Source organism: Anomaloglossus baeobatrachus, chromosome 7, assembly GCF_048569485.1.
Source record: "Anomaloglossus baeobatrachus isolate aAnoBae1 chromosome 7, aAnoBae1.hap1, whole genome shotgun sequence".
Lineage (NCBI taxonomy): Eukaryota > Metazoa > Chordata > Amphibia > Anura > Aromobatidae > Anomaloglossus > Anomaloglossus baeobatrachus.
The window spans coordinates 184,584,582-184,609,956 of record NC_134359.1 but is presented as its reverse complement, the minus strand read 5'-3'; the positions used below and the strand labels follow the sequence as shown (position 1 = coordinate 184,609,956).

The following is a 25,375-nucleotide window of genomic DNA, read 5'->3' as shown; positions in this document are numbered from 1 at the left end:
CAATCAGAGCTGGGGGCGGGTGAAACTGAAGTTACCCAGCTCCAGCCAATGAGCGGTGCTACAGCTGCACTGATCAGGGCTGGATTTTAATGTTTCAGCCATTTTCAATGGTTGAAACATTACAGTGGCTGTGATTGGCTGACGAACGCCGCTCAGCCAATCACAACCTCTTTAGGTCCAGGGAGGAGACACCACCCATCCTGAGGTCAGGCAGAAGGCCCCTCCTCCCCGAATCTAAGATATTTGCTGCGATCGCAGCCACCGGGGCCACGATCTCGCCATGACGTACTGGGTACGTCATGGGTCCTTAAGTACCAAGGAGCTATGACGTACCCAGTACGTTTTCAGGCTCTAGGGGCCCGCTCCCGCTTGGGGCCCCTGTGCGACTGCAGGTGCTGTCAGTGCAACGTCCCCACCCCCTGCCCATGGGGCCCGGTGAGCAGAGAAATGAAAGGGGAGGGGCCCGGGCTGTCAGCGTGTCTAGTCCCCGCCTCCTGCTCACTACACGACCAGCCCGCCCTGCGAAGTGTACTGTCAACGCCCCCCTGCGCTGGGGCCCGGGGAGCAGAGGAATGAAAGGGGAGGGGGCTGTCAGCGTGTCCAGGCCCCCCCTAGTGCCTGCTGCTCACCGGGCCCGCTACAGGAGTTCCACTAGTAATGCCCTGATGGCGGCCCTGGCTGTGGTAGTCATGCTGTTTCAGTATACCTTCAATTTTGAATAAGTCCCCAACAGTGTCACCAGCAAAGCACCCCCAAACCATCACACCTCCTCCTCCATGCTTCACGGTGGGAACCAAACATGTAGAGTCCATCAGTTCACCTTTTCTGCGTTGCACAAAGACACGGTGGTTAGATCCAAAGATCTCAAATTTGGACTCATCAGACCAAAGCAAAGATTTCCACTGGTCTAATGTCCATTGCTTGTGTTCTTTAGCCCAAACAAGTCTCTTCTGCTTGTTGCCTTTCCTTAGCAGTGCTTTCCTAGCAGCTATTTTGCCATGAAGGCCTGCTGCACAAAGTCTCCTCTTAACAGTTGTTCTCGAGATGTGTCTGCTGCTAGAACTCTGTAAGGCATTGACCTGGTCTCTAATCTGAGCTGCTGTTAACCTGCGATTTCTGAGGCTGGTGACTCGGTTAAACTTATCCTCTGCAGAAGAGGTGACTCTTGGTCTTCCTTTCCTGGGGCGGTCCTCATGTGATCCAGTTTCTTGGTAGCGTTTGATGGTTTTTGACACTGCACTTGGCGACAATTTCAAAGTTTTCCCAATTTTTCGGACTGACTGACCTTCATTTCTTAAAGTAATGACGGCCACTCGTTTTTCTTTACTTAGTTGCTTTTTTCTTGCCATAATACAAATTCTAACAGTCTATTCAGTAGGACTATCAGCTGTGTATCCACCAGACTTCTGCACAACACAACTGATGGTCCCAACCCCATTTATAAGGCAAGAAATCCCACTTATTAAACCTGACAGGGCACACCTGTGAAGTGAAAACGATTTCCAGTGACTACCTCTTGAAGCTCATCAAGAGAATGCCAAGAGTGTGCAAAGCAGTAATCAAAGCAAAAGGTGGCTACTTGAAGAACCTAGAATATAAGACATATTTTCACTTGTTTCACACTTTTCTGTTAATTAGTTCATTCCACGTGTTAATTCATAGTTTTGATGTCTTCAATATGAATCTACAATTTCTGATTCATGAAAATAAAGAAAACTCTTTGAATGAGGTGTGTCCAAACTGTTGGTCAGTACTGTGTGTGTGTGTGTGTATATATATATATATATATATATACACACACACACACTTTTGTAATACGGCTAAAGATGAGTGATTTAGGTTTTAATATGCTTTTAATATTTTATTTTTTGTTTTTACTTTTAACTACTTAAACTTGTGATAGAGTAATGGCACAATATTGCTGTTTATAATATGATTGTCACTGTATTTCAGTATAAATTTTCGGTAGCCTCTAAATAATTCAAGACACAGCCATTAATGTAAAAACCACTAACAACAAAAGTGAGTACACCACTAAGTGAAAATGGACAAAACGCACAAAAACGCACCTGCGTCGAAAAAACGCGGCAAAAAACGCACGCGTTTTGCCGCGATTTGGTGCGTTTTTTTGCTGCGTTTTTGCTCACTGCGTCCTTATGCGTTTTTTATCAGTGAAAAAAAAAAAAAAGGTCTGATGTCATTTCCTTCTTCAATGTGTTCTTCATTCTCCACTAGTGTATGCAGAAGAGCAGACAGCTGCAGAACTACAAGGCTCAGCATACTCCATCCAATAGTGTATGAAGGAGAGCAGACAGCAGCTGCAGAACTACAAGGCTCAGCATCCTCCATCCAATAGTGTATGCAGGAGAGCAGACAGCAGCTGTCGAACTACAAGGCTCAGCATCCTCCTTCCAGGACTGTATGCAGGATTTCTTTGCCCACCCCAAACAAAAAAAATGACGTGGGCTTCGCCATATTTTTGCATGCTAGCCGGGTACAGCAGGCAGGTACGGGCTGCCCCCAACCCCCAGCTGTCTATTTGTACCCGGCTGGGAACCAAAAATATAGGGAAGCCCTTTTTTTTTTAAATTATTTCATGAATTTCATGAAATAATTTAAAAAAAAAATGACGTGAGCTTCGCCCAATTTTTGAGTCCAGCCGGGTACAACTAGGCAGCTGGGGATTGGAATCCACAGTGCAGGGTGCCCATGCTTTCTGGGCACCCCCGCTGTGAATTGCAGTCCCGCAGCCACCCCAGAAAATGGCGCTTTCATAGAAGCGCCATCTTCTGGCGCTGTATCCAACTCTTCCAGCTGCCCTGATGCCGGGTGGCTCGCCGGGTAATAATGGGGTTAGGGCTAGCTGTATAGCTGGCCCTAAGCCCGAAATTCATGGTGTCATGCCAATATTAGACATGGCCACCATGAATTTCTAGTAAAGATAAAAAAAAAAACACAACACACAGAAAAATATTTTTATTAGAAATAAAACACAACACAATTAGTGACTCCATCTTTATTGAAATAAAGAACCCCCCCTCCGCAGTAATCCTGGGTCAGGGTCCCGCGCCGTCCAATCCGGATCCAATATCATCTGATCGGTTTGCTGGAAGGCAAAGCGATCAGATGATGTGTCAGGATCAAGTGCCTGAATCCCATCACACATCAGCTGATTGTATAAAAGCCGATTATACAATCAGCTGATGCATCGGTGCAAAAAAAAATAAAAAAAATAGTACTCACTTATGTGCTGATTACCGGCAGCTCCTGGAGCGATGGGGCGTGAGTCTGATCCTGTCCGATCGCTGCAGCAGCTGCCGGTAATCAGGGATGAAGTCTCCTGACGCATCCGCTGATACCGGCTGGGCGCCCGCGTCACCGCGATACTTACGATCAGCTGATGCGTCAGGTGACTGCATCAGGTGATCCATCGCCAGGTCCTGCATCCATCGGAGCTTTCCCGGCCGTCTGCACACAGCCGGAGCGGGGGTGGCGATACCGTGAGAGGAGATGGGAGCGGGCATGGCACCGGGACCCTGCAGGCAGGTGAGTATAACTTTTTTTTTTTCTACTGTTAACTTTTGTTTTCGCAGCCGCTTCCACCTCCCGCCCAGACATGGCGCCGCACGGCAGCATACATGCCCAGGACGGGAGGTGGAAGCGGCGATGACGGTACCGGGAGGATTCACGCTTCTGTGTATACTGACAGAAGGAATCCTCTTCCTGTACACGTCACTTTACTACCCACCTCCTGCGTTTATAGCTGCGTTTTTGGTCTTCAAAACGCAGCTATTTGCGTTTCTCATTGCGTCTTTCAACATCCTATTGAACTCAATGGATGAAAAGCGCAGTGAAAAACGCGGGAATAATTGACATGCTGCGTTTTTGTGGCACCACAAAAACGCAGCTGAAAAAAAAACAGATGTGTGCGGACAGCAAAAATGAAAACTCATAGACTTTGCTGGGGAAGCAAAGTCCTGCAGTTTTGAGGCCAAAAACGCACCCGAAAAACACGCAAAAACGCCGCGAAAAACGCACTGTGCGCACATAGCCTTACAATGTCTCAGGTGTGATTGGGAAGCAGCTGTGTTAAATTTGGTGGTATCGCTCACACACTCTCTCATACTGATCACTGGACGTTCAGCATGGCTCCTCATTGCAAAGAACTCTCTGAGGATGTGAAAAAAAAAATTGTTGCTCTACATAAAGATGGCCTAAGAAGATTGCCAACACCTTGAAAAACTGAGCTGCACCATGGTGACCAAGACCATACAGCGGTTTAACAAGGTAGGTTTCACTCAGAACAGACCTTGCCATGGAAGACCAAAGAAGTTGAGTGCACACTTAACATCATGTGCAGAGGTATTCTTTTCAAAATAGACGTATGAATACTACCAGCATTGCTGCAAATATTAAAGCGGTGGTGGGGGTCAGCCTGGCAGTGCTCAGACCATACAATATTTAAGTCCAAAGCTGCTGTGACAGCCAATCAAAACCCCATGATTGTAACAGAGCAGGCAAAGAGTGACAGAGGGGGCAAAGTATATCTTTTGGATGAATCGGCCATATGACAATTCGGGTGGGTTGGGGAGGATTATGGGATAAAGCAGCTGTCATTTTTACTAAGGGGTAATAAAGATACATTAAAAACAAAGCCAAGAAAATTGAAACTTACTTAAAATAAAAACATGCTTAGTAGCTCTTTTAAATAATCATCATCCTGATTTTATTTTGTTTTCATAATATGTGCGAGAACATGAAATGCTCTGCAGCTAGGTGGGGGTACCCCTCCTGCCCCCCCCCCCCCAATCACTCACTTGCCATGCGTGTTCAGCTCAGGAAGCAGGAGAGCTCTACTATTAGACTTTTTATAAGCCCCTACACTGCTCTGCTCATGACAGAGTCTATTGGAGTCTTAACCCCTTAGTAACCACCTATGCGACTTAAAACTGACCTGCGATATAAGTGAATAGCATGTCCTTATGAATAAAAATGAAGTAGCCATCAGCTGACACTCTGCTGCGTCAGTCACGACTGATGTTAGCACCATCTATGGCCTCTTAACCCCTTAGATGCTGTATCAATAGTGACTATAGCATCTAGATGGTTAACAGAGCGTGCAGGCCTCTTTGACCATATCGACATCCAGAGATCATGATTGTGTAGTTCTGATGGTTGCCATGGCAATTCATGCCCAAGAAACTGCCTTAGATCCTGCCGGCACTAGGGGTCCATTCAGAAGTTAGATACATACAGGTGGTATATATATCATTTTTCTTTCCTGTCATGCCACTTTGCCTTAATTCCTGAAAAGCACCTGAACTGTCTGCAGTTTTGAGTATGTTGGGGGTGCATCGTTTGTAAAATGGTATCACTTATGGGGGGTTTTCAATATATTAGTTTCTCAAAGTCACTTAAAAACTGAATAGGTTCTAAAAAAAAAAGTTTAGCAAATTTCCTTGAAAAAAAAATACTGCAAAAATTTCAAAGCTTCTAACATTCTAATAAAATAAAGTTCCTTTTACAGATGGTGCTGATGTAGGGCAGGCATGAGGGAAAATTATTACCTATTTTGTGTGGTGTGACTATTTGGATTAAAGGGGTAATCGTAAATTTGAAAATTAGAAATTTGCCCAAAATGTCTAAAAATTTGCAATATTTTTATAAATTAGTGCAAAACATATCGACTTAAATTTACCATTATCATAAAATATACCAAAAAAAACCCTCTCTCAAAATCACTGGGATATATTGAAACATTCCAGAGTTTTTGCCACAAAAAATGACACTGGTCAGATTAGAAAAATTTGGGCTGATCACTACCCCCACCTATATGAGGAAAAAAATTAGCGCAAGTGCCCTTTAAATTTTAAACTCTGTGGAAATGAACAGAGCACATGAAGTTCTAGTATTCTTTAAAGTGAAAACAATGTGATGTATTTGTAGTCTTACATTTCAAAAGTCAACATGAAAATTGCCCGTCTTCCTTACATTCTGTGCTGACTGCTAAAGTCTTTGTGAATAATTGATTGAAGACAAAACCTGTATAAGATTTCTTTGTCTTCTTATCATAGCTCCTTCTTGTCATCATAACCCTTGCTTGCTCGTCCTATATTTTCACTTGATTCAATGACTGTTGTTCTTTCTCATCAGACATGCACATATTGGCATCAGGATATCAATGATTGTTCTCCACAATTCCTATATCCTAGATTCTCACATGCAAATACAAATAAATGTAGAGGCAGCAAGCAAGCATCTATCTCTGTCATGCAGTGTTCTGCTTTGCACTTGCTTTGTGTCATGGCGGCGTCAGACTCTGTGCACACTGCAGAGTCTGATAAACAACCTGAGGTCTTCTAGTTGTTCAGATTGACTTGAGCATTGGCTGTTTTAGGTTCACTGCTTTTTAAGTCCAGCAGGAGTTAATTCCTCCTGGTTTTTGAACTGCTGCGATGGTAGGAGCTCAGGCTGCTAATGACCATTCACAGCTGCCTTCATTCTTTATAAGGTGCTGAATCTGCTTTCTCGTCACCGAATACAGCTCAGCTTTGCTTCAGCAATACTGGTCATTTTGTGGTGATATAGAGTCTGGTGATCTTTTGTGTGCTTTTCTGTGTGGTGTGGATATATCCCTGTTGTTAGATTACTTCCTTCCTGTGTTTATTTCTTCCAGGAAACTTATTGTTTCTCCTCTGTAACTGATCGCTGTATATAAGAGTTAATTTTTTCACCCTGTCTGAGGTTTGCTACTCCAGTCCCAGCCCACTGCTGGGGTGGGGCAGAGCGGGGAGCTAGATCAGGGTTTGCACAGGAGTTAGGGTTACGTTGGCGGTCCAGACCTCGCTACCACTAAACATACCTCTGGGATGAGGGACAGCAGAGGGTTACTAGTCTGAGGGCCAGCTTAGAGGTCCCTGCTTCAGTTACCCTGACACTCCTATGACTATCTCCTTTCTGAACAAGCATCAATATCAGTCTGATTTGTATTCTGTATGATTTCCATTCCCTTGTCACTGTAAAATTGCTTTGTCTCTACTTTTTTTTTATAATACAAAGAAGAAAAAAGGTACATGGACAGGCATTTGATGGTGATTTCACTAGATCATTAGACAATTTTCCCTTGATTGTGCCATTGTAATGTCGGCTTCTAGAGTATGCAGTGTACCTGCTTTCCTCTTCTCTTCCGTCCACGTATAAGTTTAGTCCCTGGCTTGGTTCCCTTTGGATGATGGTGGGCTCTGCTCCCACCTAGGCTGTAGCCTCTGCACATGTTGTGTGGGGTTTCCTGCTCTCTAGCCTAGGGGGTGCGCACGCACACTTCCTAATCCTTTATAGGGAGGTTTGCAAAACCTTGCTAAGGTGTCCCCAGCCAATTGCTGGGAGGCACCAGTTATTTAAGGCTCCTACCCCTGATAGAAGGGCCAGAGCATTGTGTTGTACTGTATTCCATGAGTGTTTGCCCTGTTTGTGTTGCGCCCTGGACTAGCCAGGTAGCCACAGACAAAACACACCCCCACCCCCACCCCCGGACAGTAACATTAGTCAGACACAAAACCCTTGTTGCCTCCCTCCAGGGTCTGATGTCCACACCAGGTGGGGCGGAGCCAGGCGGCTGGCCCCACCCACCGAGGAGTTCACAGGCCTGGAGGTGGGAAAGCAGTTAGTTGGAGTTTGGAGGAGTTGAGTGTTGGAGGTGAAAGTGAGAGGTCACCAAATTGCAAGTGTCTGGGTCGGAGCCCAGGCACAGAGAGCAAGGTTGGCAGACAGTGGTGGCCGTCTGCAGGAGTTAGTGGAACTCCGCAGAGCCGTAAGGACTGGGGCTGGGCGGTGGCTCACCGGTACCGGACCGGGGAACGGAGTGGAGCTATGCACACCCAGGCAGGGCCATCGGACCCCAACCATGCTTGTTGCCGCCGTTATTAGTCAAATCCAAATGTGACAGGAACCCCCGGGGTTCCCTAACAACCAAGTCCCGATTGAAGGCAACCGCTCAAACCGTGAGGACATACAGCCACCACCACCGGTTAGAAGTCCAAGGGCCAGCGCCTGCGGGCAAAACGGGCTCCTCCGGTATTTATACACCGGGGAGCGGACTACTGTTGGGAAGCCATTGGAGTCAACACAGTACCCAAAAGGTGCAGGGAGAGACAGCCACCATCACCTGTCCGGGGAGAGACACTGCAGCCAGCTGCGGTACCCGTCCATCCAGCCGTTTGGTTTACCGGAGACTTTGTGCATCTCTTGCTGAGTGAGTACACCCGTGCCATCCGGTACCACGCCGCGCTGTCCCTGCAACCCTGCACCTCACCGACCCTGCCTCCCCGTCACACCACCGGGCCCTGGGACTACCAACCCCTACCCACGGAGGGGGAAAACAACATCCCAGCTGCTCCCTACCATCGCTCCCGGGATCCCCGTCACCAGCAGCGGTGGTGCCCATCTTCACCACAACCTGTGGGTGGCGTCACGGACTAAATCCCGAAACAAACCAGCCCCTTTTCACTCATGGGCGAAGAGCGCCGCTCGAGTCCCCGGATCCGAGCCACCGAGCAGCAGCCGCAGCGCCGGACCCAAGCGTTAGCGAGCGCAGCGCCCCGCCGCCCGCGACATTTGTGTTTCAGTTGTAGCACTGTGGTCTTCTGTTCCTGAAGTCCTGTATACTCCATGAGTCTGGTCACCTGTCTGAGTCTGGTATCCTGTCTGCAGTCCAGTTAACCGAGGTCCCGGCGTATTCATGGACATGCATATTCAGGGATCCGCGTGTCCAGTTACTTGCATCCCCCTGGACTCCAGCCTGGTCCGTGTGTGATGTATCTGTAGTCGTGCTGTGTTATCTGATATCCTGCCATGTGATGTACCCAAAGTCCTGCTGTATCTTTTGACTAAAGACGTGTTTGTATGTTACCTGAAGTCTGGAAGTACCTGCTGTGCCGGTTTCACTCTGCTGATGTCCACACCTGGTGTGCCCACACCACCGTGCTGCGGTTCAGATACATTGTGACTGAAACGCCCTGCTGCGGCTCTTGCCCGAGTTTGAGTCTCTGGACGTACGCCTGATGTTTCGTGCCTGACGACCGGGGCTGCCTGATGACCTGTGCCAGCTGATGTTCCGTGCCTAATGTCTGGTGCCACCTGACAACCTGTGTCAGCGCGTGCCCTTGGAGTGGCACCTGGCATCCCGCCTCGCGGTGGGCACTTAGTCAAGCCCTTCCCTCTGCTAAAGGGCAAGTCCGGGTTCCCCCTGTGGTCCAGTGGGTCTACTCTTACACCCTGGTCGCTCGCCGTCGGCGTGAGTGTTACAGCAATGTTTACCAGTGATTTCTCATAAAACGCTAATGATCTAGAATCTCTACCCCCTCATCCTATAGCAGCTGTCCATGTTATAATGACAATCAGCAAATCAAAAAGGTCCGTGGAGCCTCTGTTAGGAGTCTCAACACAGAAACCAGTTAGATATCCCTCCGGGAAGGGCCCAGCCAAGGGGTGACTCTTTTTAGGAGACCACCATAACCACCATATTAAGTGGCCCTTTTAGTCAATATCCAATTTTTTGACAAGTTTAAAGATATGACAAGGGAAATACCAAGGCCAGGTATCCATCCACAGACAGCTGTTTCGGGGTATTGCCCCTCATCAGTGTGGAGTAGAATTCTGGCTGGGTGGGAGCAATGCCTAGTAGACCAACAAAACAAAACAATCACTGATCTCGGGGAGACCAGCCAGAGAAAACACTGCCGGCAGCCAGCGAGGGCGCTCAAGACAGTGAAATCCTAGGTACATTGCCCCCTGGGAAATATGCAAATCAAAAAGGTCCGTGGAGCCTCTGTTAGGAGTCTCAACACAGAAACCAGCCAGATATCCCTCCGGGAAGGGCCCAGCCAAGGGGTGACTCTTTTTAGGAGACCACCATAACCACCATATTAAGTGGCCCTTTTAGTCAATATCCAATTTTTTGACAAGTCTAAAGATATGACAAGGGAAATACCAAGGCCAGGTATCCATCCACAGACAGCTGTTTAGGGGTATTGCCCCTCATCAGTGTGAGATGCATTTTGTTGGTCTACTAGGCATTGTTCCCACCCAGCCAGAATCCTACTCCACACTGATGAGGGGCAATACCCCGAAACAGCTGTCTGTGGATGGATACCTTGGCCTTGGCCACTTTTTTTCACTCTTGACTTGTAAACGTAAAATCTAAATTACAAATTAAAAAAGTACAGTATTAATAAACCCCCTAATTATATGCAGCCCCTAGATTCCGAACTAAAGTCTGCAGGTTTGTTCGTAACCCAAATTTGTATGTAAGTTGGAACACAGGACACAAAAATTAGAAAAACTAACGCTCACCTCATCGCTAAGCTCTCCAGCCACCTCGCTGCTCACCACCCAATCCTCTTATTGCTGACGCGGTAATGCGCCACAAATCCTGAGCCGCAGTGAAGAAGTTGGAGATATGGCGCTTGCCAGTGGCGGAAAGAAGGAAACAGGATGGTGGGCAGTGAACAGCCGGGCAGACAGTGAGGTGAGCAGTGAGGAATTAGTTATTATTTTTGGAACGTTACTAACTTGGGATCTCATGTAAGGTGGATCTTCGCAAGTAGGGGTCTTCCTGCACTTTCTTGAAAGTAAACAATTGGCACATTGTCAAAATACCATTGAGCACTTTATACACTCATGCAATTTCATGGCAAACTTGTCCCAAAATGATTTTTTTTTGTAAAAAAAAATACACAAAAATTAATATTTGTATCTAATAGTGTGACACAAAAAGAAAATTAGATATACCACAGTTTAGTAAAATAATCGTTTACATGTGCAGAGTCCATAATTATCACCTAGGCCCATTTCTAAATTTTATATAGTACAATTCATTAAGACTGGTGTTCCAGTCAAGAACTAGAGTAGTATTTCTGGTGTATGAAAAGCCGGTCGTTTTTATCTATGTCATGGGCAGCATGGTCTTCCCAGTCCATTCCCCGATGCTGCCCACTTTGGCAGAACTGCTTCAAACTGGTGTGAAAGCACCAAAATTGTACAAGGTTTTTGTAACTATTCAAAGTGTTTTTCTCAAGTTTTCTGTGAGAAAGCTTTGATAAATCTTTATAAAGTCAGCAAATCTGGAGAAACTATATTTATACATATTAATAAACTTTCAAATCCTATTTTTTAGGGGTCAAATTCAGTTCTTAAGTGCTATTCAGGGGCCATTTTACAAAGTGCACTCCTTTTAGCATTCAAAATAGGAAGTTTGTTCATCCTTTGTAAGAACTTTGTGTGAAGCACCTGAAAGGATAACAAACTTCCTTAAAAGTGCAGAGAAAAAAAATAAAACTTACATTTTTTCCATTAAAATATAGCATTAGCCTGAAATTTTCCATTTTCACATAAAGCAATTGAAAAAAAAACCACACCACAATTTTTTTTACATAATTTGTGAGTACTGCAGTACCCTCCCTATATGTGGTCGGATTCAACTTTTTTGGCACATGGCTCAGAAGAGGAGGGAAACTTAGCTTTGGAGTGCAATTTTTGCTGGACTGGTTTTCATTCACTACCGTATATTGCATTTGCAGAGCCCCTGGGGTATTAGTACTCAGGAATCCTCCCCTCTCTGTTCCGGCAGTACTCGTCTTTTTATAGGTACATAAAAGTGTGGTCAATTGCGCTTATGTGCATGCCTAAGAAGACAGACACTAACATGTCCATCCATTTCCACATATATAAGAAGTACTTGTATGTATGTACAATGTCAGGAAGGGGTTAAAATTCATAATAAAATCAGAAATGCTAACGTATAACCACTTTTTGAGGACATTTCATAATTTTACAAGAAACTAAGATTTTCTGAAGTTAAAACCTCTCACACAAAACCTAAAAACCTCCCTTCACCTGTTTATTTTGGCATTCCAATATTTACATGGTTGTAATGTTAAAGTGAGAATGTGGCTGTGTGGCACAGCAACAATAAGGTCATCTGCTTAACTTGGAAGGTTTTTATTTTAATTCCCTCTAGATCATGACATTTAAAAGGTTTGTACCAAGATTTGAAGTTATCCCACATCCATAGAATAGGTGATAATTGTTCACTGGCGGTTTGACTGCTGGAACTCATACCGATGGGGGCAGTCATCTAGCGTAGATGAATAAGCTGGACTCCTTCCATTTCTGCAGTGCCCAACACTCTTTAGTGTTGCTTCATGTACTGTTACAGCCACATCTGAGCGCTATATGACGACCTCTGCCTCTAGGCGGTGGCGTGTTTACTTGGGGAATGCAGGCACAGTTCTTTTTTACATTACTTTGGCTGGGACCTGTGGTCTTGCTCAGACAAGGAGCCGATATATTGCTGCAAAATGCCTGATCTGTTGTAAGCTCTCCTCTGCAAGATGTAGATGGGGCACTTCCTTATTAGCTACCAGTTATAGTTTGTAACTACTCTGGTCTGGGTATTCTAGTCATGTTATCCTGTATTTTTTGGTATTTTGTTTGTGATCTCAGCATGTCTGATTGTCACGATGACTATGGGATAGCGGAGACCGGGACTTCTAAATGTGGGGCCATTACTACATGGAGGACTATGTGTGACACCCCTGGACTATCAGGTTGTCACAGGGTACTGCCCTTCCGTGCGGTATTCCACCTCCCTCTTGGTTCTGTGTCCCTATCTTAATAGTGTTGCCTCCAACAGCAAATCAAATCCTAGATACACCCTGCACCACACCCACCAGACACACCAGTGGACGGCTTGAGTGGAATAGAGTCGCCCACCTGGGGGGTCAGGGAGGGGAGGAGTGTAGTCAGTAGAGAGTGAGAGAGTAGTAAGCGAGGGTGAGAGAGAGGAAGTCGGGAGTGGTGGCTCCTGGAGACGCGATCTAGGTTGCAGACAGTGGTCTGGGCCTAGTGGAGTCGGACCCCCGGTCACAGGGGATTGTGGCAAGGTGCCTGGACCTGTCGAGGAGGACAGCCGGCAGCCTAGCACTGTCACCGGTCCGGGACCGAAGGCATGACGGGGTGCACGAACCCTAGGTCGGGGAGTAGATTCAGGCAACCCGACAATTCACCTGAGGAGAACAGAGCCTTTATGATTTGTTCCCACCCACTTCAGAATCTGGGCATTAGCGCAACGAGGGGGATAAGACTTTTCAATCCAAAACGTTCCAGAAAATCCCAAGTTTGAGCCCGGAGAGCAAGCTCCCACACTTATCCACAGTGGGGAGCGGGGCCCAGCAAGTTCCATACTACTGGGCTACCACGTTGAAGTTAAACTTAGTGTCAGGAGGCAGGTCACGGATCACCAGGCAACACTATAGGGGACGGGACCCGGACGAGCTCCCCTCAGCGGCAGCGGTACCCAGAGAATTAGTTTACCCGGTTGTCAGCGTCTGCTTATGAACTGAGTGAGTACGAGAGTGACCCCTGCATCCCACGGCACCCCACACAAAGTCCCGGGGCATCCCCCCTACCCGTGGAGGGCTATGACACCTTGCTGCCCCACTTCATTACCCCAGGTACTCCCAACGGCAGCGGCGGTACTCCCAAATTACCATACACCACGGGTGGCGTCACAAACTAAACATCAACTCCCCTGTAAATACCCCCTTTCATTTGAGTTGCCGCATGACCCCGGGTCTGGAGACCCTCGAGCCACAGCGAACTCGAATCCGAGCAGCTCGGATGCTTCCACGGGGGTGGCACATATGTGAGGCCCATTATACTATATGAAAGGCTTTGTGTGGCCATTATAATATTTGGAGGGCTATGAGGGAGCCTTTATACTTTATCTAGAGTTATTTGAAGTCCATTATACTGTAGGCTAGAAAGTATGCAGTGTGAAGGTTTGTGTGAGGTCTATCATACTGCGTGGGGGGGAATTAAACGATTTGGAGGGATAGTAGGGGCAATTATACTGTATGTAGGACCATTATACTGCATGGAGGGTTGTGTGGGGGTCACAGTGGGGGATTTTATTGTTTTGGGGGTCACCATACTTTCCCGGGGTAGTTGAAAGGGGGGTATAGTAGGGTCATCATACTGTGCATCTGGAGGGTACAGTGGAGGAATTTACTGTGGAGGTATCATATTTGAGAGGGTGAGAGTGTATTAATGACCTTTACCCACTGTGAAATGCTTATTTACTGTTCATTGTATGCATTGTTACTGACCAGCCACAAGAGAACGCTGTTTTGCATCTGTATTTGACGGTTTGGTTACTAAAGCAACATCTCAACAGACTTCGGCTGTGGACTTGGAGAGTGGAGGAGGTGCTGTGTGTGAGCTGAAGGGAAAGCGAGAGGCGTGCATAACGAAAAGGAGCCGCCGCAGAAACACTTAAGTGAATTGGGAGAAGACTCGTGTTAGAGTTTAACGAGGAGGACCGTGACGCATGTGAGCAGCATCCTGTGCCGGAGATCACTGTTCTGCAGTTGCTGGCTATACTGGTCACCGTGAGAGGATCTCCAAGTCTCTGATTATGGCAACTGGACACCACAGTACCCGGGTATGGTAGGCTGGGCTTAGGACTGCGTGCACGCTACACTTTATGTTTTGGTAACAAAACACCTATCTGTTCTAGTTAGGCTGACTATATACGCACAGTAAATGGCCATTTACACGCTGCGACATCGCTAACGATTTATTGTCTGGGTCACGGTGTTTGTGATGCACATCCGGCATCGTTAGCGACATCGCAGTGTGTGACACGTACGAGCGACCTTCAACGATCGCAAAAGAGGTACAAATCGTTGGTTTTGGAGAGGTCGTTCATTTACCAAAAATCATTGTATGTGCAGTAACGAGGTTGTTTGTCGTTCCTGCGGCAGCACACATCGCTATGTGTGACACCGCAGGAACGAGGAACATTTACTTACCTGCGACCGCTGGCAATGAGGAAGGAAAGAGGTGGGCGGGATGTTTGGCCCGCTCATCTCCGCCCCTCCGCTTATATTGGGCGGCCGCTTAGTGACGTCGCTATGACGCCGAACGAACCGCCCCCTTAGAAAGGAGGCGGTTCGCCGGTCACAGCGACGTCGCTAGGCAGGTAAGTAGTGTGACTGTTCCTAGCGATGTTTTGGGCCACGGGCAGCGATGTGCTTGTGACACACAACCGACGGGGGTGGATACGCTCGCTAGCGTGTAAAGTACCCTTAAGACTTGCTGTGTCAGCTTACAGTTACATTTAAACTCTTAAAGGGACAGCACCACACGTTTGCATTGCCTGTTGCTCTAGATTTCCAGGACTGTGTTGCTGAGCTGCGTGGTTCGTCTTCCCACTTTTACCATCTGCCTTCTCTATGTGGCTTCAGCAATAAAGGGTATTCAGGGGGTTTATGGGTTTTGTTTATGTTTAGGTGGATAAGTTGTTAACTCTTGTGCTGCTCCGCTGGTTTGGCGTGTTCATGCACACACAATTATTCCAGCTTCCCAGAGGGATTACTAGGTATTAGGCGACTGTTCAGACAGTCCCTAGGTAAAGGATGGTGAGAAGGCGACATAAATCGCAGTTACGGGTGGCGCAGCACAGGAGTGTTGGACTTAGGCCTTGTATTTATACTGTTCTGTTTTCTGGATGCCTTTCTGTTGTTGTAAAGTAAAGCAATCCTTTATCAGTCCAACTGCCTAGAGTCGCCTTCCTGGTGCGTGGTTTTGCTGTATACTGGGGAGCCCACCCTGCACATGACTTACATACTGTGTTTGTGGGGCACCTTTGTTGCCATCATACTTTATGGCCGCAATGAAAGTTGAATGTAGAGGAAATAGGCTTCAATAGGAGGAAAATTACGTTGTTATGGTCATGGCCGGCTTTAGGCATGTGCGACTTGTGCGGCCGCACAGGGCGCCGACGACCATGCTTCAGGGGGGGCGCCGCAGAGAGGTAAGAAGTTAATTTCCTGCCTCTCTGTGCGGGCGGACGGCCGGGTGCCAGCCTCTCTTTACGGGCGGCCGGGTATCTGCCTTTCTGTGCGGGCGGCCGGGCGCCTGCCTCTCTGTGCGGGCGCCGGCTGCTTGTCTGTGCGGGTGGCCGGCCGGCCCGCCTGCCTCTCTTTGCGGGCGCTGCCTGCCTCTCTGTGCGGGCGCCGGTGGCTTGTCTGTGCCGGCGGCCGGCCGCCTGCCTCCCTCTGCGGGCGCCGGCCGCTTGTCTGTGCGGGCGGGCGGCCGCCTGCCTCTCTGTGCGGGCGCCGGCCGCTTGTCTGTGCGGGCAGCCGGCCTGCCTGCCTCTCTGTGCGGGCGCCGGCCGCTTGTCCGTGCGGGCGGGCAGCCGCCTGCCTCTCTGTTCGGGTGCTTGTCTGTGCGGGTGGGCGGCCGCCTGCCTCTCTGTGCGGGCGCCGGCCGCTTGTCTGTGCGGGCGGGCGGGCAGCCACCTGCCTCTCTGTGCAGGCGCCGGCCGCCTGTCTATGCAGGTGGGCGGGCAGCCGCCTGCCTCTCTGTGCGGCACCTGCCGCTTGTCTTTGCGGGCGGGCAGTCGCCTGCCTCTCTGTGCGGGCGCCGGCCGCTTGTCTGTGCGGGCAACCGGCTGGCCGCCTGCTTCTCTGTGCGGGCGCCAGTCACTTGTCTGTGTGGGCGAGCGGCCGACCGCCTGCCTCTCTGTGCGGGCGGACGGGCCGCCTGCCTCTCTGTGCGGGCGGGCGACTACTTGTCTGTGCGGGCGGGCGGCCGCCTGCCTCTCTGTGCGGGCGCCGGCCGCTTGTCCGTGCGGGCAGCCACCTGCCTCTCTGTGCGGGCGCCGGCCGCTTGTCTGTGCGGGCGGCCGGCCGCCTGCCTCTGTGTGCGGGCGCCGGCCGCTTGTCTGTGCGGGCGGGCAGCCGCCTGCCTCTCTGTGCGGGTGGGCGGTCGGCCGCCTGCCTCTCTGTGCGGGCGGACGGGCCGCCTGCCTCTCTGTGCAGGGCGGCCCCTTGTCTGTGCGAGCGGGCGGCCGCCTGCCTCTCTGTGCGGGCGCCGGCCGCTTGTCCGTGCAGGCGGGCAGTCGCCTGCCTCTCTGTGCGGGCGCCAGCCGCTTGTCTGTGCGGGCGGGCAGCCGCCTGCCTCTCTGTGCGGGCGCCGGCCGCTTGTCTGTGCGGGCGGGTGGGCAGCCGCCTGCCTCTCTGTGCGGCACCTGCCGCTTGTCTTTGCGGGCGGGCGGCCGCCTGCTTCTCTGTGCGGGCGCCGGTCGCTTGTCTGTGTGGGCGGGCGGCCGGCCGCCTGCCTCTTTGCGCGGGCGGGAGGCCGGCCGCCTGCCTCTCTGCACGGGCGACCGGCTGTCTCTCTGCGCGGGCGACCGGCTGTCTTTCTGCGCGGGCGACCGGCTGCCTCTCTGCGCGAGCGACCGGCTGCCTCTCTGCGCGAGCGACCGGCTGCCTCTCTGCGCGGGCGACCAGGTGCCTCTCTCTGCGGGCGACCGGGTGCCTCTCTGCGGGCGACCGGCTGCCTCTCTGCGTGGGCGACCACCTGCCCCTCTCTGCGGGCAACTGGCTGCCCCTCTCTGCGGGTGACCGGCTGCCTCTCTCTGCGGGCGGCCACCTGCCTCTCTGTGCGGGCAGCCGGCCTGCCTGCCTCTCTGTGCGGGCGCCGGCCGCTTGTCTGTGCCGGCGGACGGCCGCCTGCCTCCCTCTGCGGGCGCCGGCCGCTTGTCTGTGCGGGCGGGCGGGCAGCCACCTGCCTCTCTGTGCAGGCGCTGGCCGTCTGTCTGTGCAGGTGGGCGGGCAGCCGCCTGTCTCTCTGTGCGGCACCTGCCGCTTGTCTTTGCGGGCGGGCAGCCGCCTGCCTCTCTGTGCGGGCGCCGGCCGCTTGTCTGTGCGGGCAACCGGCTGGCCGCCTGCTTCTCTGTGCGGGCGCCAGTCGCTTGTCTGTGTGGGCGAGCGGCCGGCCGCCTGCCTCTCTGTGCGGGCGCACGGGCCGCCTGCCTCTCTGTGCGGGCGGCGGCTACTTGTCTGTGCGGGCAGCCGCCTGCCTCTCTGTGCGGGCGCCGGCCGCTTGTCCGTGCGGGCGGGCAGCCGCCTGCCTCTGTGCGGGCGCCGGCCGCTTGTCCGTGCGGGCAACCGGCCGGCCGCCTGCTTCTCTGTGCGGGCGCCGGTCGTTTGTATGTGCGGGCGGGCAGCCGGCCGCCTGTCTGTGCGGGCGGGCGGCCGCCTGCCTCTCTGTGCGGGCGCTGGCCGCTTGTCCGTGCGGGTAGCCACCTGCCTATCTGTGCGGGCGCCGGCCGCTTGTCTGTGCGGGCGGCCGGCCGCCTGCCTCTCTGTGCGGGCGCCGGCCGCTTGTCTGTGCGGGCAGGCAGCCGCCTGCCTCTCTGTGCGGGTGGGCGGTCGGCCGCCTGCCTCTCTGTGCGGGCGGACGGGCCGCCTGCCTCTCTGTGCGGGCGGCCCCTTGTCTGTGCGAGCGGGCGGCCGCCTGCCTCTTTGTGCGGGCGCCGGCCGCTTGTCCGTGCGGGCGGGCGGGCAGTTGCCTGCCTCTCTGTGCGGGCGCCAGCCGATTGTCTGTGCGGGCAGGCAGCTGCCTGCCTCTCTGTGCGGGCGCCGGCCGCTTGTCTGTGCAGGCGGGTGGGCAGCCGCCTGCCTCTCTGTGCGGCACCTGCCGCTTGTCTTTGCGGGCGGGCAGCCGCCTGCCTCTCTGTGCGGGTGGGCGGTCGGCCGCCTGCCTCTCTGTGCGGGCGGACGGGCCGCCTGCCTCTCTGTGCGGGCGGCCCCTTGTCTGTGCGAGCGGGCGGCCGCCTGCCTCTCCGTGCGAGCGCCGGCCGCTTGTCCGTGCGGGCGGGCAGTCGCCTGCCTCTCTGTGCGGCGCCAGCCGCTTGTCTGTGCGGGCTGGCGGGCAGCCGCCTGCCTCTCTGTGCGGGCGTTGGCCGCTTGTCTGTGCGGGCGGGTGGGCAGCCGCCTGCCTCTCTGTGCGGCACCTGCCGCTTGTCTTTGCGGGCGGGCGGCCGCCTGCTTCTCTGTGCGGGCGCCGGTCGCTTGTCTGTGTGGGCGGCCGGCCACCTGCCTCTTTGTGCGGGCCGGCCGGCCGCCTGCCTCTCTGCGTGGGCGGGGAGGCCGGCCGGCCGCCTGCCTGCCTCTCTGCGTGGGCGGGAGGCCGGCCGCCTGCCTCTCTGCGCGGGCGGGAGGCCGGCCTCCTGCCTCTCTGCGCGGGCGGGAGGCCGGCCGCCTGCCTCTCTGCGCGGGCGGGAGGCCGGCCGCCTGCCTCTCTGCACGGGCGACCGGCTGTCTCTCTGCGCGGGCGACCGGCTGCCTCTCTGCGCGAGTGACCGGCTGCCTCTCTGCGCGGGCGACCGGGTGCCTCTCTATGCGGGCGACCGGGTGCCTCTCTCTGCGGGCGACCGCGTGCCTCTCTGCGGGCGACCGGCTGCCTCTCTGCGTGGGCGACCGGCTGCCCCTCTCTGCAGGCGACTGGCTGCCCCTCTCTGCGGGCGACCGGCTGCCTCTCTCTGTGGGCGACCAACTGCCTCTCTGCGGGCAGGAGGCCGGCCGCCTGCCACTCTGCGCGGGCGGGAGGCCGGCCGCCAGCCTCTCTGCGCGGGCGACCGGCTGCCTCTCTGCGCGGGCGACCGGCTGCCTCTCTACGTGGGCGACCGGCTGCCCCTCTGCACGGGCGACCGGCTGCCTCTCTCTGCGGGCGACCATCTGCCTCTCTCTGCGGGCGACCATCTGCCTCTCTCTGCGGGCGGCCGGCTGGCTGCCTGCCTCTCTGTGCTGGAGGCCAGCCGGATGGATATCTGTCTTTGAGGGCAGCGGTGGCTGTGTGGAGCAGGGCGGTGTGGCTGATGTCCCAGATGCTCTGGGTTCAAATGATGGCGTCCAGGCGGCGCGTGTGCAGATGGAGCCCTTAGCTCAAGATCTTGTCATTGAACTGAGAGCTCAATCTGCTCCGGAGGCTATTTCTTTGAAGCCCGCACCGCTGACAGAGCATCTGGGACACCCGCCGCACCAGCCTGCTCCACACAGCCAGCACAGCTTCCGCTGCCAGCACAGCTTCCGTTCCCACCGCCGTGCCTGCCTCCTGTGACTCTGCTCCCTCTCCAGTAAGCTGAAAAATAAGGAGCGCTGATAGTGTAATACCAACAGATCAGTGAGGTAGATCAGGAAAAATACACTCACCTGAAATGGTTGTGATAGTCACAACCACTGATAGAGCATAGGATGATGGCGTCTGCTGCAGCCCCACGTAGATGTGCATACAAATCAGAGTGAAAAGGGGGTTAATGCCGCACATCAGCCAAAATGAAGATGTAGCACGTTGATGTTATAAACGTATTCTTTTATTCCATCGGTCTACGCGTTTCGAGGATATACCTCTTCTTCAGGACCAGTGCATCAACATAGTAACTAAGTATATAAGATACTATGTTGATGCACTGGTCCTGAAGAAGAGGTATATCCTCGAAACGCGTAGACCGATGGAATAAAAGAATACGTTTATAACATCAACGTGCTACATCTTCATTTTGGCTGATGCGCGGCATTAATCCCCTTTTCACTCTGATTTGTATGCCCTCTCCAGTAAGACAACAATGGAGTATAAGACAGACCCCATTTTTTACCTTTTTTTATCTCTAAATTTGGGGTGCGTCTTATAATCCGGCACATCTTATAAAACAAAAAATATGGTATGTGCTTTTGTTACCATCAAGGATATGTGATTGTGTTCTTGGAGTGGGCATCATTTTCATGCAAGGGATGTTGTGTGTGTGTGTGTGTGTGTGTGAGTCCTTACATAGTAGTATATTAATATGCACCATTATTGTAAAATGGCACCTCCTTGAAGCATAACCACATACACCCTTTGTAATAAAATGATGCCCCACTCCAGTCCATAAAAGGGAAGTCCACTACTTGGACAACCCCTTCTCATTCCCCTTGTTTGCTACAGAAAAATAAAGAAAGCTATACACCCCTCCAGTGCAGCCTCGATTCCAGCGATGTCTAAAACTGCGTTCCAGGGACATCTGTGACATTGTTATGATACACGAGCCCCAAAAGCAATCAGCGCCGGCTTTCTTATGCCCACCTTTGGACATTTCGGCAGAAATTCAGTGTAGCGCTCACATCCTGCTCAAATGTCTGAAGGCGGAGAGAGAGACACTGGGCGCTGTTTGGTCAAGGGGCCTCATGGAACGCAGCTTTAGACATCGCTGGAACCGAAGCTGTACCGGAGGGGAGTATAGCTTTATTTATTTTTCTGGGGCAAACAAGGGGAATGAGAAGGGGTTGTTGACATCCCTTTTATGGATTGAAGTGGGGCATCATTTTATTACAAAGGGTGTATGTGGTTATGCTTCAACAAATGGAATGAATAGGGGTTGTCAAATTTAGTGGACAACCCTTTTAAAGGGGCTGTTCTTTTAGTAAATGTCTTACCTAAGGTGTAGGTTATTATAAAGAAATTATAATGCTGTTACGCAAACACCGTAAATTTAAAGAAAAAAAAAAACTTTGGGAAAAATCACTCCAAAAATGTTTTTTAGTCTTACTGAAAACACAAAAATTGAATAAAAAGCCAACAAAAGTCATATGTGAAGGAATAAGCCCTAAAATTAATTTTTGTAAAATATTGCTTTTAGTGTGCAAATGTGTAATCGTTCTGACCCAAAGAATAAATCAGTCATCACTTTTATCGCATGGTGAACTGAGCAAAAAATTGAAAAGAATAAGCAAATTGCTGGTTTTCCCTCAAAAATCTGAATAAATAGCAATCAAGAAATGTTATGTACCCCATAATAGTACCAAAAATCCTTCAGCTTATTGCGCAAAAAATAAGCTTCCACACAGCCCTGGTCACTCCAAAAAGAAAAAAAGTTACAGTTCTCACAATATGGCGACGAAAAAACTTTTTTTTTTTTTTTTATAAAAAAAAGCATTTTCACTGTGTGATAGAAGCTGAACATTATAGATCTGGTATCAATGTAACAGCACCAACAAAGAGAATCTGTCAGCAGGCTTTTGCTACCTCCCCAGAGATTACTGACTGCATCCGTTCTAACATATGCTAAGATTTAAGATTTTAGGCCTGTTTTGCATGTCAGTGAAAAACAGACGTTTTTCACTGACGTGTTAAAAGCGCATGTGTCACTCTGTGTGCCGTGATTCACAGCACACGTGGGTTGTCAATGTGCAATCCATGATCTGTGCTTTATGATGGCACATGGAGATAAACTCACCTGCCCCCGCTCCTGCTGTCCGTAGTGCTGAACTCTCTGGCTCTGCTGCATCTGGCCGCCGCTGTGTCTCCCCTCTGCAAGTACTTCCGGGTCGGCTGTGCCATGCATAAATGAATATGCATGACAGTAATTAGCCGGGCAGGAAGCATCAGCCAGCAGAGGCCATAGACAGCTGGAGAAGTTAAATGTAAAAATCACTTTATTTTGAATGTCCGTGTTTTTCTGGTACATGTTTCACGGATCACACCATAGTGTGGTCTGTGGGACATCAGTGATGCCGGAAAAAAGCGGACATGTTTCTGTGCACAACAGATAAAGCGCGTGAGCAACAGGAAGTACCTGCCTAAAACAGCGCTGCAAATACACCATAGCAAAAGGACATGATGCACAGCAACTTCAAAATGATTTTGCTGTGCACATGTTCTGTCTTTGGTTAATTATTTTAGCTGCTGTAGACTTCAAAAGCCATGAAACGGCTAAAAGAGGTAACCTTCTCATTCGTGGGGCGTCTAAAATTGGATGAAGCCACTACACAAAGGTGTAGCTTACTTTGCGGCCTCATATCTCGGGAACCTAACATGTCACTGGGTCATGTGACCCCTTAAAATTTAAGTTGGAACCAGGCCGAGCTAATGGGACATATAACTCAATTCGGGGACCCCGGGAAACGACGGCAATGCGCCCCAAAAAGACGGCCATGTTTGAACCCTGATAACTTCTGAACGCGGGGTCCTAGAGCTTCGGGAATGGTCCCGTTAAAATCGGCGTGAAAAAATCTAGGGGGGTCTTTAAAGACAACTTGCCAGATGCTTTAGTTTGGGAGATATTTAGTTGTAAAGAAACCCAGTATCACCTGTATTGAATAACCTTTTTTTTTTTTTTTCCAAGTCGTGAGTTCTTGTTATCTGGCACTAAATTACGCCCGTGAGAACCCGTTATCTGGACAGTGTAACATTAGCGCCACCTAGTCTCAGAGACCGGCATGACACCCAAGTATGTACCTAACTTTGCGGCCTTATATCTCGGGAGGTAAAGCATCGCGTGGGGTCATGTGACCCCTTCAAATTTAAGACACAATCAGGGCAAGCTAATGGGATAGATGGCTTAGTGCGGGGTCCCCCAAAAACGACGAGCTTCGGGGATGGTCTCTATATACTTAAAGGACACAGAATACCGTCATTGCATAGACACCAGAAATGAAGCCAGTAACAACGGCGCATACATATAGACTTTCAGGATGTTTTTTGAAAATGATTTTTATTTTTTTTAAATAACTAAATTGCAGTATGCTTAGGGTGAGGCTTTTCTGTCATTTTACAGTACATGAAAAAAACAAACGCAGCAGAAAAGCAATATAACCAGGCACCGAGGTCTTGTGATCTGCAGCCAATCAGCAGCCGCTTCACTATCCCTCTTTCAAAACTGTAATCCAGAAGAAATGAGAGCTGCTGCTGTTTTATGACTTCCTCTGGATGTCAGTTTTATCTAAAGGATGAGAGAGTAAACCAGCTGCTGATTGGCTGCAGGTCGCCTGTGACATGGTTTGGGGGCACCAAAGGGTAATTTGGCACAGGGCGCCATTTAGCCTAAGGCCGGCCCTGGTTATGGTTGCAAAGTTGTGAAATATGCTCTTCTGTGACCTAGCCGAATATTTTTTTATTTTTTTTCGGGGAAGTGGGGAGGGGCAATTAGAAATTCTGCTATGGGACCCCATGATTTTTATGTACGCTCACAGTATAACAGTAAGGTCAGGGACCTTAGATGAGAACCCCTATGCCAGCGGTAAAAAAAAACAAAAACTGGAGAGGGGCTTTAGTAAGTGTATTACCTTGTATTATACCCTGATACAGTATTCGCACATTTTACCACACAATTGATGGTCTTATATCTTTTTCTACGTAGCTACATAGTGGGCCCTAGGAATGATTTTCTCAGGTGGGCCCAGGGTACTCCAGTTCAACGCAGTATACATTGCAGCAAAAGTTTTAAAAGGATTATTTAAGATATTAGGTCTGCTAGAAGATAGGATTTATAGAAAATCACTGTTTTATTTACATTACATGACCGAAGGTGCTATGATGTCACAAGTTCCCTTTAAAGGGAATCTGTCAGCAGGTTTTTACTATCTCATTAGACAGCAGCATGATGTAGGCTCTCTATATACAATGCCTTTAGACATTGACCTGCTAATCACAGGAGGGGGTATGGCGGACTGGCAGACCTAGTCCGTCAAGTATAGTCTCCTGAAACTAAAACAAACATTGCAGCTAAACAACACACATTGTGATAAGAGATGCATTACTGAAATCAGTCTGTTAACCATTACAGCATGCTGTCTTCATATTACATGGAGAAACCTGCCGACAGATTCCCTTTAAATAATGCAATTCTAGCTAACTGCATCTGACACTAGAGGGAGCTAAAGAGCTTCCTATATAATCCTTTATCTCTATATTCAATGTATAAACAGTAGGCAGTAAGCTCCCTCTAGTGGTGGCTGCAGGCTTTATACTAGAGAAAAAACTGGTATACATTTACACATGAAAATATATTAAAAAATAAATCAACAATTTGTTACCTATTTAAAAAAGTGTTTTTCAAAAAGGGGCATTCACTTCAATGTCATTTTCCTTTCACAGACATCGGGATGCCTTTTCTCTTTCTCCTTGCTGTATCCTATTGACTGAAGAGCAGCTGTTTATACTGACCCAATAATCTGCTAATCTTCAGATGAACTCTAAAAATACAGAGAAAGAGTATATTATCTAAATTGTTCTAGAAAGTCATTGGAATGAATAAAGCAAAAATCCATAGAATTTCATTCTGCTATAAAATACAATTGGAGTGTAAAGGATTACCGGATTGACTGCTACAAGGAATGCCACTTTTGTAAAAAATAAAACAAAAAAAAACCAGCAAAACACTTTTTAATCCTAAACACAGTGACAAAGAATCTCACAGGGTTGGCTTTAAAGGGTTTTGCTATATGAAGTAAAGGCAGTGCCATACTAGCACGAGGATGCTGAATGCAGGCATAGCTGTTATAGAAAGATGTGATGCTTGGTTGTGGAAATAGCTTTAATCAAAGTTGCAGACAGGATTGAAATGTGCATTGGAGGCGGGTCTTTGTGGGTCAGGTCGTTAGTGTATATTCCTTCTCCTGTGTATTGTATTGCATTTGCATGCCCCCTTTTGTTTATTTGAATATTATGCCACACCGCCAATGCTGTGTTTTCGCCGCAGTGTCTACAATAA

At 50.2% G+C, this 25,375-nt stretch overlaps 1 protein-coding gene across 3 annotated transcripts in view; it reads right to left on the bottom strand.

Annotated features, from left to right (window-relative positions):
* HECW2 (HECT, C2 and WW domain containing E3 ubiquitin protein ligase 2) overlaps positions 1–25,375 on the bottom strand; it is a 453,200-nt gene that overhangs the window by 331,239 nt on the left and 96,586 nt on the right. For 2 of the 3 annotated variants that reach the window (XM_075317832.1, XM_075317831.1), the window contains one exon: positions 24,699–24,857. The exons of the other annotated variant lie outside the window; for it this stretch is intronic. The gene's annotated coding sequence lies outside the window, so the exon portion shown is untranslated. The remainder of the gene's footprint in view (positions 1–24,698; positions 24,858–25,375) is intronic. 3 annotated transcript variants of the gene reach the window in all.